We start from the raw sequence: 8,680 nt of genomic DNA, 5'->3' as shown, positions 1-8,680 counted from the left end.
GGTTTTTACTAAGAACTTAAGTAGTTTTCTACTTCGGTTCTTAGTAAAAATCGAAGTGGAAAGTGGCCCTTTTACTTCGGTTTTTACCTAAAAACCGAAGTAGAAAGTGCCCAGGATGGTCGCGTATATTCACTTTCTACTTCGGTTATTATGTAAAAATCGAAGTAGAAAGTGGGGATTCTACTTCGGTTTTTAACTAGTTTTTACTTCGCTTCGAACTACTGCGGTTGCGAATTTTAGCAAAAACTGAAGTAAATCAAGCTTAAAAACCGAAGTAAAAGCCCCTTTTCCTTGTTGTGCAAGATTAGCCCGGGCTGTTCGTATCACCACAGTGGCAGGAGTTACTACTTATGCACAGGTGGTGGAGACGATACTCACAGCTGAGAGCGCAGAGAACACGATCTGGCGGGACAATGCAGCCAGAAGAGAGTTGAGGAGGACAAGTTATCCATTTGTGGGTTCAGGTAGGGGTGGAGGCCCAGTGATCAGAAAAGGAAGGTTCCTGACACTTTCCCAGCTCTAGGTCCTGATAGGCGACCATGTGGTATTACAATGGGTCGTCAGGGTGGCAGTGAGGCTTGGAAGACTTATGTATAGTGCCCTAGGTGCAAGAGGCGCCATTTGGGAGAGTGTAAGGCAAAGACCTATTTTTATGTGAGGTAGTGGGTCATTTCAAGAAAGACTGCCCAAAGGCAAGAGAGGAAGAAACAAGAAAAGCAGACAGCTCGGCCCCAGCTCGAGTGTTCGCATTGATGCAAGCAGAAGCTGAGGCTTCACCCTCAGTGGTTACAGTTCAGCTTCTTAGTGCTGGAACCCCTTATACTCTTTTGATTGATTCTAGTGCTACACATTCTTTTGTTGCTAGTAGAATTATTGATAAACTGTGTAGACCATGTGATTATTATGCTATGGGGTTCGGGACCTTATTACCCACTGTGGAGTTGGTAGTATCTAGGAGATGGGCCAGATCTTTACCAGTGACAGTGGAGGGAAAAGAGTTGTCAGTGAATTTGATAGAGTTAGTTATGAATGACTTTGATATGATTATGGGTATGGATTGGTTAGTGAAGTATGGGGCAACCATAGATTGCAGAAGGAAGATGGTCACCTTTGAGCCTGAAGGTGAGGATCCTTTTGTGTTTGTTGGTATTGTGCATGGACCTCGCATACCTATGATTTATGTTTTGAGGGCTAGAGATCTATTGCAAGGAACTCCCATAGGATTCTTAGCCAGTGTGGTGGACACCACTCAGGTCATGCCAGTGAGACCAGATTAGTCTGTGAGTTTCTGGATGTGTTTTTAGAAGATTTACCAAGGTTGCCACCACACAGAGAGATTGAGTTTGTGATAGAATTGGCACCAGGGACGGAGCTAGTGTCTAGAGCACCTTACAGAATGGCCTCAGATGAGTTAAAAGAATTGAAAGTACAGTTGCAAGAGTTGTTAGATTTGGGTTTTATCAGACCTAGTTTCTCACCCTGGGGTGCACCAGTTCTGTTTGTGAAAAAGAAGGATGGTTCTATGAGGATGTGCATTGATTATAGGAGAACTGAATAAGTTAACAAGTAAGAATAAGTATCATCTGCCAAGGATAGATGATCTGTTTGATCAATTGCAAGGTAAAAGAGTATTCTCAAAGATAGACCTTCGTTCTGGTTATCATCAGTTGAGGGTCAAGGAGGGAGACATACCAAAGACTGCTTTTCTCACTAGATATGTGCATTGTGAGTTCTTAGTCATGTCTTTTGGATTGACTAATGCCCCAGCTGCTTTTATGGATTTGATGAATAGAGTGTTCAAGGATTATCTGGACCAGTTTGTGATTGTCTTCATTGATGATATCCTGGTTTATTCTCAGTCAGAGTCAGAACATGAGCAATATCCGAGGTTGGTTCTACAGAGACTGAGGGAACACAGATTGTTTGCAAAGTTCAAGAAGTGTGAGTTCTGGTTATCTCAAGTATCTTTCCTTGGGCACATTGTCAGTAAGGAGGGGATTAAGGTAGATCCAGCCAAGATTGAGGCAGTCAGAGATTGGCCAATGCCAAAGAATGCTTTAGAGGTTAGAAGTTTCCTTTGATTGGCAGGTTATTACAGCGTTTCGTGGAAGGGTTCTCTAAGATTGCTACTTCATTGAATGAGCTGACACGCAAGAATCAAAAGTTTGTGTGGTCAGACAGGTGTGAGAACAACTTCCAGGAACTGAAGCAGAGGTTGATTACAGCTCCAGTTTTGAGTCTTCCAACAAATCAGGAGAAGTTTGTGATTTCCTGTAATGCCTCACATCAAGGTTTGGGTTGTGTTTCGATGCAGGCAGGAAAGGTGATTGCTTATGCTTCACGCCAGCTGAAGGAGTATGAACAAAGATATCCCACTCATGATTTAGAGTTTGCAGCTGTGGTCTTTGCTTTGAAGGTATGGATGCATTAGCTTTATGGGGAGAAGTGTGAGATCTATACTGACCACAAGAGCCTGAAGTACTTCTTCACAAAGAAAGACCTAAACATGAGACAAAGGCGTTGGATGGAGTTAGTAAAAGATTATGATTGTGAGATTTTGTATCATCTAGGAAAGGCTAACGTGGTAGCTAATGCTTTAAGCCAGAAGGGTCTGGGACAAATATATAGTGCAAGGCTGATAGCCAGAGAGTTAGCAGAGGATATGACCAGAGCTCGTATAGAGTTGCGGGTGGGCCAGTTGGCCAATATTACGCTATAGTCTACACTGTTGGAAATAATCAAGGAGGGTCAGTTGGGTGATCCACAGCTGATCAAGATCAGAGAGGATGTTTTGGCTAGAGTATCCAGAGATTATAAAGTGTCTGATTTGGGCTTGTTAAGGTACAAGGGTAGGATATGTGTTCTGTTAGACACTGCTTTGAGACGAGAGATTCTGGATGAATCTCACACTACTCCTTATTCTTTGCATATAGACACCACGAAGATGTATCAAGATGTGAGATCACTATATTGGTGGCCGGGGATGAAGAGGGATGAAGTGGAGTATGTGGCTAAGTGCTTGACATATTAATAGGTCAAGGCTGAGCATCAGAGGCCGGTAGGGTTTGTAACGACTCGGATTTTCAAGACTCGATAATGCGGAAATATAAATGTTTTCATTTAACAAAATGTCTCAAAAACCCATAGAAAAAAAACTTTTTTAAAAAGTCGTATGGCCATACTTAACATTTAGTTACAAACATGTTTTATAAAGAGTAGAGTGAGCCTAGTTTAGGAAAATTACACAACATTTCCAAAAATAAAACGGCTTCCCAAAAGGTCGGTCCACATGTACATTTGCAAGGAAGACTCCAGCGCTCACTGCTCTGCCTTGCCCTTGCTCTTACCTACAACATGAAACAACTAGGTAAGCGAAAACGCTTAGTAAGATCAACTTTCAAACAAAGCATGAAGAGAATTAGGGTTCCGGACCCATCCGGACCCTACACAATCAATTTCAAGAACGCTAAAGCGTCCTGACAAACTTATGGTCATGCCTGATAACCAAGGATAAATTAATTCATATCTAGATAAAAAATCCTGCACTCAGAAAAATCCCAGAACAAGCAGATATATTATATCACAACTATATCTTATCAACAATTATATCCCTGCACTCAGAAAATCCCAGAGCAAGCAGATATATTATATCACAACTATATCTTATCAACAATTATATCCCTGCACTCAAAAAATCCCAGAGCAAGCAGATATATTATATCACAACATAATTCGAGACCAACACTTGACAATTTCCAACAATTCATGCGTAACGCGCCCTCCAACATAATTGCTAATCTGTAAAAGAGAACCGAGTCTCCACACTAAGATCTAGCCAATAAATATTCTCATCAAGGGTAACTATCGTGTTACCTAGGGCATCGCTACTTATTCAAGAGTGTAATCCAATTTACACGGTTTTACGGAGACTTCTATGTTAATCAGTGGTGCTGGTGATCAGTTGCCCCTAGGGTGTTCAGCCTCACTCTATCTTGGCAACCCCTAGTATCTCTAGGCACTCTCACTGAATGGCCAATATTCACGGCTGCTATCCGGGAATAACTTATCAGAGCACTTGCTCAGATTCTAACCGTCCAATGATTAAGTAAGCATGAGGGCCCCTAGGTCCCATTTATCTTGGCGCCCCTAGGTTTAACCAGCTTATCCTCATCTCATGGCCACCCGTCGCGGTAATGAACTGGACATAAATAAAATCAAGCAGTGTGACGGGGATCAACCGTCTAGGATATGACAGACTTCTACCGTTCATATTTTCTAAATCAGCACTCACTAGACTAACGTCTCTAAGCAACTTTCTATGACATCCTATATATATGCATGTATCCCTATACTAACATACAAGACAATAATCATTTCATGTTGCAGCCATACAATATAAGTTGACTTACTTGGAGTCCTTAGCGCTCAGCAGGTTTTCACCCTCCAAGATTCAGTCCAGTTACGCTTAGCCAATACTGTAGTTATCCATACAGTATACTCGGATTAATTATGGCACTCATAATTCATTATTATTATTTTGGGCAGTTTGGTCATTTTAATAAAAGTCATTTGTAAGGATTTATAATCCTTATTTGGTTTTAAACCTATTAAGGAAAGTCATACAAAATATTCGAGACTAAACCCTAAGTCTCGGGGAGACCTATCCTAAGGTCTCGATACCTAGGCTCGGGTATCACAATGGTATTTCTCCACAACCCGCTAAAAATCTTATTCTTTCAAGGTATCGCTATTAACCCGCACTTTCGACTAGTCGGTTAAAATATGTAAGATTTTAGCCGGTATTATATCCAGAAAATACAAATAAATTCCTTAATTATTTTTAAAGAAAATAAACTCTTAAAATTTTCCTTTTAGTTTTCTTAAGGTTTTAATATCTAAAAACTGATTTAAGAAAATTGCCTAATTTGTCTTAATTAGGAAAACTGTTATAAATTTCTCATCTTGACTAATTAATTTTCCAAAAGCAATTAATCAATTTTTACTTACTAGAAAAATAATTCATTTAAACTCAAAGGGGTAATTTTAGTGAAAATATGATTTCAAGACTTACCAATTTATATCTTGAAATAAGAAAAATTTTACTTTTTACCTTATGTTCCAAAATCTCATTTTTACACTAAGTGTGAAAAACCTATTTTTCACATTTTTAACTACATACTTCGTTAGTTCATAACTTGAAATTTACTTACCCAATTGTTACAAAAATTTCCCAATTCCATTTTTGTTATGCCATTTAGGGCTTTGTAAAATCTTAGGTCAAAATGAGCATTTTGATTGGTGAAATCATTTTCCAACAATGAGGTAAAAATGACCTTATTTTCAAGCCCTTATTTTTTCCAAACTTTGACAGTTAATAACTTTAAAACCGTTCAATATTTTCTTACCAAATTTTACAGTGGAATAATAGGTTATGCCAGAAATATGTCCACAAAATTTTAGAAAAAAACTGGGTTCATTTGCCCTATACAGTGGCTGTCCAAACTTGGTTCCGAAAATAAGAATACGAAAAAACAGTTTTTTTACCTAAACTTTGAAATAGCATAACTTACTCATTTCTAAACATTTTTTAGTGTTTCAAAAGCTCAATTTTATGTACTCAATCTCAACAACATCACATTAAAATTTAATTTTACAAAAACAATATACAGTGGCTGCTTGACCCCTTGGAAGTCACAGCTCAAAACATGTTTTGTTTTAGGGTATCCTACAAAACCCTTGGGGGTTTTGGTTCCCATTTTCAAAAATCAATACACATGCATCATAAAAATTATTAAACAACTACCATAACCTTATTACATCACCAACAATAAACTTTAAGCATTAGATATACAAAATAATGCTTAAAACTAAAAACCCTACAACAAAATCATCAAAAGTAAACTTTTTACCTCTTTGGTGTTCTTGCTTAAGGTTTGGACCTTCCTATTAGCTTTGGCTCCTCCAAAACCTTTCAAAAACCCTAACAAACTTCCCCCAACAACATAGTCAATTAGCTATTTGAAACTCTATGCTTAAAACTTTACAAAAGCCTAGATTAGTGAAACTTTACCTTAGGGAAAATACTTCCTAGACCAAGACTTAGCCTCAAAGTTTCCTTGGTGTTCTTGGGGTTGAAAAATGGAGAGAACACTTTGAGAGGTCTTCAAAAATCAGATGAGTGAATGAGAGAGAGTGTGGGGGTCGGTTTTGGGGGTGAGAATAGTTTATACTATCTAATTTATCCTAAAAACACTCAAGTGTTTTACTCCCACTTGCCCACTGGACTTCTTAATTAAAATGGGATTTAAACTCAATTATTTTTTTGTTCACATCTTTAAAAAGAGTCACATGGCCGGCCACCATTTCATTTTTTCTATGTTTTATATATATATATATTTAATGGTGAACAATTATTTCATAAGAAGAAAAACCCAATTTGACTTTTGACACCTTTTTCACTCTTATTAAGTTTTAACCACCAAACTTAACATTAATTAATTAAATTAAATGTCTCTCACATTTAATTTAATTAATCACATAATAAAATTTAACCTAAGGTCCATTCATGGAATAAAATTCCCCATTTCGGCAAAATTAGGCATTTAACACAAAATGCCTTAAAATTTCCATTTTCTTTTAGGTTTATTATTTTTGACCAAACTTTAACTTTTATGAATGTATTTTATGCCCAAAATATAATTTCCATGATTTTTCATTTTATTTTCCGAGGTTTTTACCCGATCAGGGTTTTTGTGTCGGTCCAGGACCGAAAGTCTTATCTTGACTTTTAAAATCACAAAATTCATATTTTGGCTAGCAATAACTGATGGAATACTTACAAACAAAATATAATATTATTTAAAATAATATTCTTAACCCGGGGGAAAAATCCCGACCCGAGTCGTTTAAAGGTACCCGAAAACGTAGGACGTTACAGGGTTATTGCATCCTCTAGATATAACAGAGTGGAAATGGGAGAACATCACGATGGATTTCGTGGTGGGATTACCCAGGACTGTTGGTCAACATGATTCAATATGGATTATTGTGGCTCGCTACACCAAGTCAGCTCACTTCTTACTAGTGAGAACTACATATACAGTTGACCAGTATGTAGATCTCTATGTGAGAGATATCGTGCGCCTCCATGGAGCACCGAGGTCGACAGTGTTAGATCAGGACCCCACTTTCACTTCCAATTTTAGGGGAAGCTTACATAAGGCCATGGGAACACAGTTAAAGTTCAGTACTGCTTATCATCCTCAGATAGATGGATAATCTAATAGGACGATCCAGATATTAGAGGACATGTTGCGAGCATGTGCATTGGACTTTGGTTGATCCTGAAGTAAGTATCTACCTTTGATAGAGTTATCCTACACTAACAGTTATCAGTCTACCATCGGAGTTGCACCTTATGAGATGCTGTATGGTAGGAAATGCAGATTTCCCATTCATTGGGATGAGACAGGAAAAAGGAGATACTTGGGTCCTGAGGTAGTTCAGAGGACTAGTGAGGCCATTGAAAAGATTAGAGCTTGGATACTCGCTTCTCAAAGTAGACAGAAAAGTTATGCAGATCCCAAGTGCAGGAACATGGAGTTCCAAGTGGGAGACTACATTTTCCTTAGAGTCTCGCCATGGAAAGGGGTGAGAAGGTTTGGGAAGAAGGGTAAGCTGTCATCTAAATTTGTAGGTCCATTTGAGATTCTGGAGAGGATTAGTCAGGTGGCCTTACCACCGGCATTGTCAGTCGTGCACAACGTGTTTCATGTTTCAGCTCTTCGGAGATATGAATCTGATGTGACTCATGTCTTGAGTTATGAAGATCTGGAGCTTGAGGCAGATCTCTCCTACGAGGAACAACCAGTCTAGATACTTGATAGAAAGGACAAGATCCTCAGGAATAAAATGATACCTTTGGTTAAGGTATTTTGGAGGACCAACAAGGTCAAGGAAGCAACCTGCGAGCTGGAGTCAGATATGTAGAATCAGTATCCCTAGCTATTCAGGTAAATTTTGAGGACGAAATTTCTGTAAGGAGGGGATAATTGTAATGCCCTAAAATCCGTAATGAGGTTTAATGGTTGGATTAGAAGGTCGAGAGGGCCATAATTAATTTATTATGCCATTAAATGATTATATGCAGTTTATGTGAATTATATTATTATATGATGTTAAATGCATGCATGTGGGTCCACATTTCATGATAGGGGATTTTGGTAATTTGGCCGTTGAGGGAATAATTGTGTATTTTCATGCATGTTGGAGAACTATTGATGAGGCCACATTATAATGTGGATTTGTTCGAGCCATTTAGCATGAGATGATCTTTTAATGCTAATTAGCGGTTTGGTCATAACGGGGTTGATTTCGGGGCTCGGGGTGAGTCTCGGGGGTAATTTGAGGATTAGAACATTATCAAGAATTAAAGGGTAATGGAATATGATTTATTATTATTTAAGAATATTGGGAATGACAAGAATTGGAGAGTGTTAATTATGATTAACGAGTTAGGCGGGAAAGGACAATTTTTCCCTTGGTAGTTGTTAAGGGTTTTATTTATGTCTAGGGGAAATATGGTCTTTTGACCTAAGGATTATATCAACCATTGAAGGCTGTAGAAACTTGCAAAACAGAGTAAGTTTCTTCTTCTCCCATTCATCTTTTCTCTTCCTTT

At 38.3% G+C, this 8,680-nt stretch overlaps 1 long non-coding RNA gene across 1 annotated transcript; it reads right to left on the bottom strand.

Annotated features, from left to right (window-relative positions):
* Positions 1 to 3,181: 3,181 nt before the first annotated feature.
* On the bottom strand, positions 3,182 to 6,194 carry LOC133780422 (uncharacterized). Its single transcript, XR_009869302.1, has 3 exons — positions 6,071 to 6,194; positions 5,910 to 5,988; positions 3,182 to 3,347 (listed from the first exon to the last, which is right to left on the bottom strand). It is a non-coding gene; the product is annotated as an uncharacterized LOC133780422 (long non-coding RNA).
* Between the last annotated feature and the right edge of the window lie 2,486 nt (positions 6,195 to 8,680).

Source organism: Humulus lupulus, chromosome 5 (genome assembly GCF_963169125.1).
Source record: "Humulus lupulus chromosome 5, drHumLupu1.1, whole genome shotgun sequence".
In the NCBI taxonomy this organism is placed as follows: Eukaryota; Viridiplantae; Streptophyta; class Magnoliopsida; order Rosales; family Cannabaceae; genus Humulus; species Humulus lupulus.
This window is presented reverse-complemented; position numbering and strand designations above follow the sequence as displayed.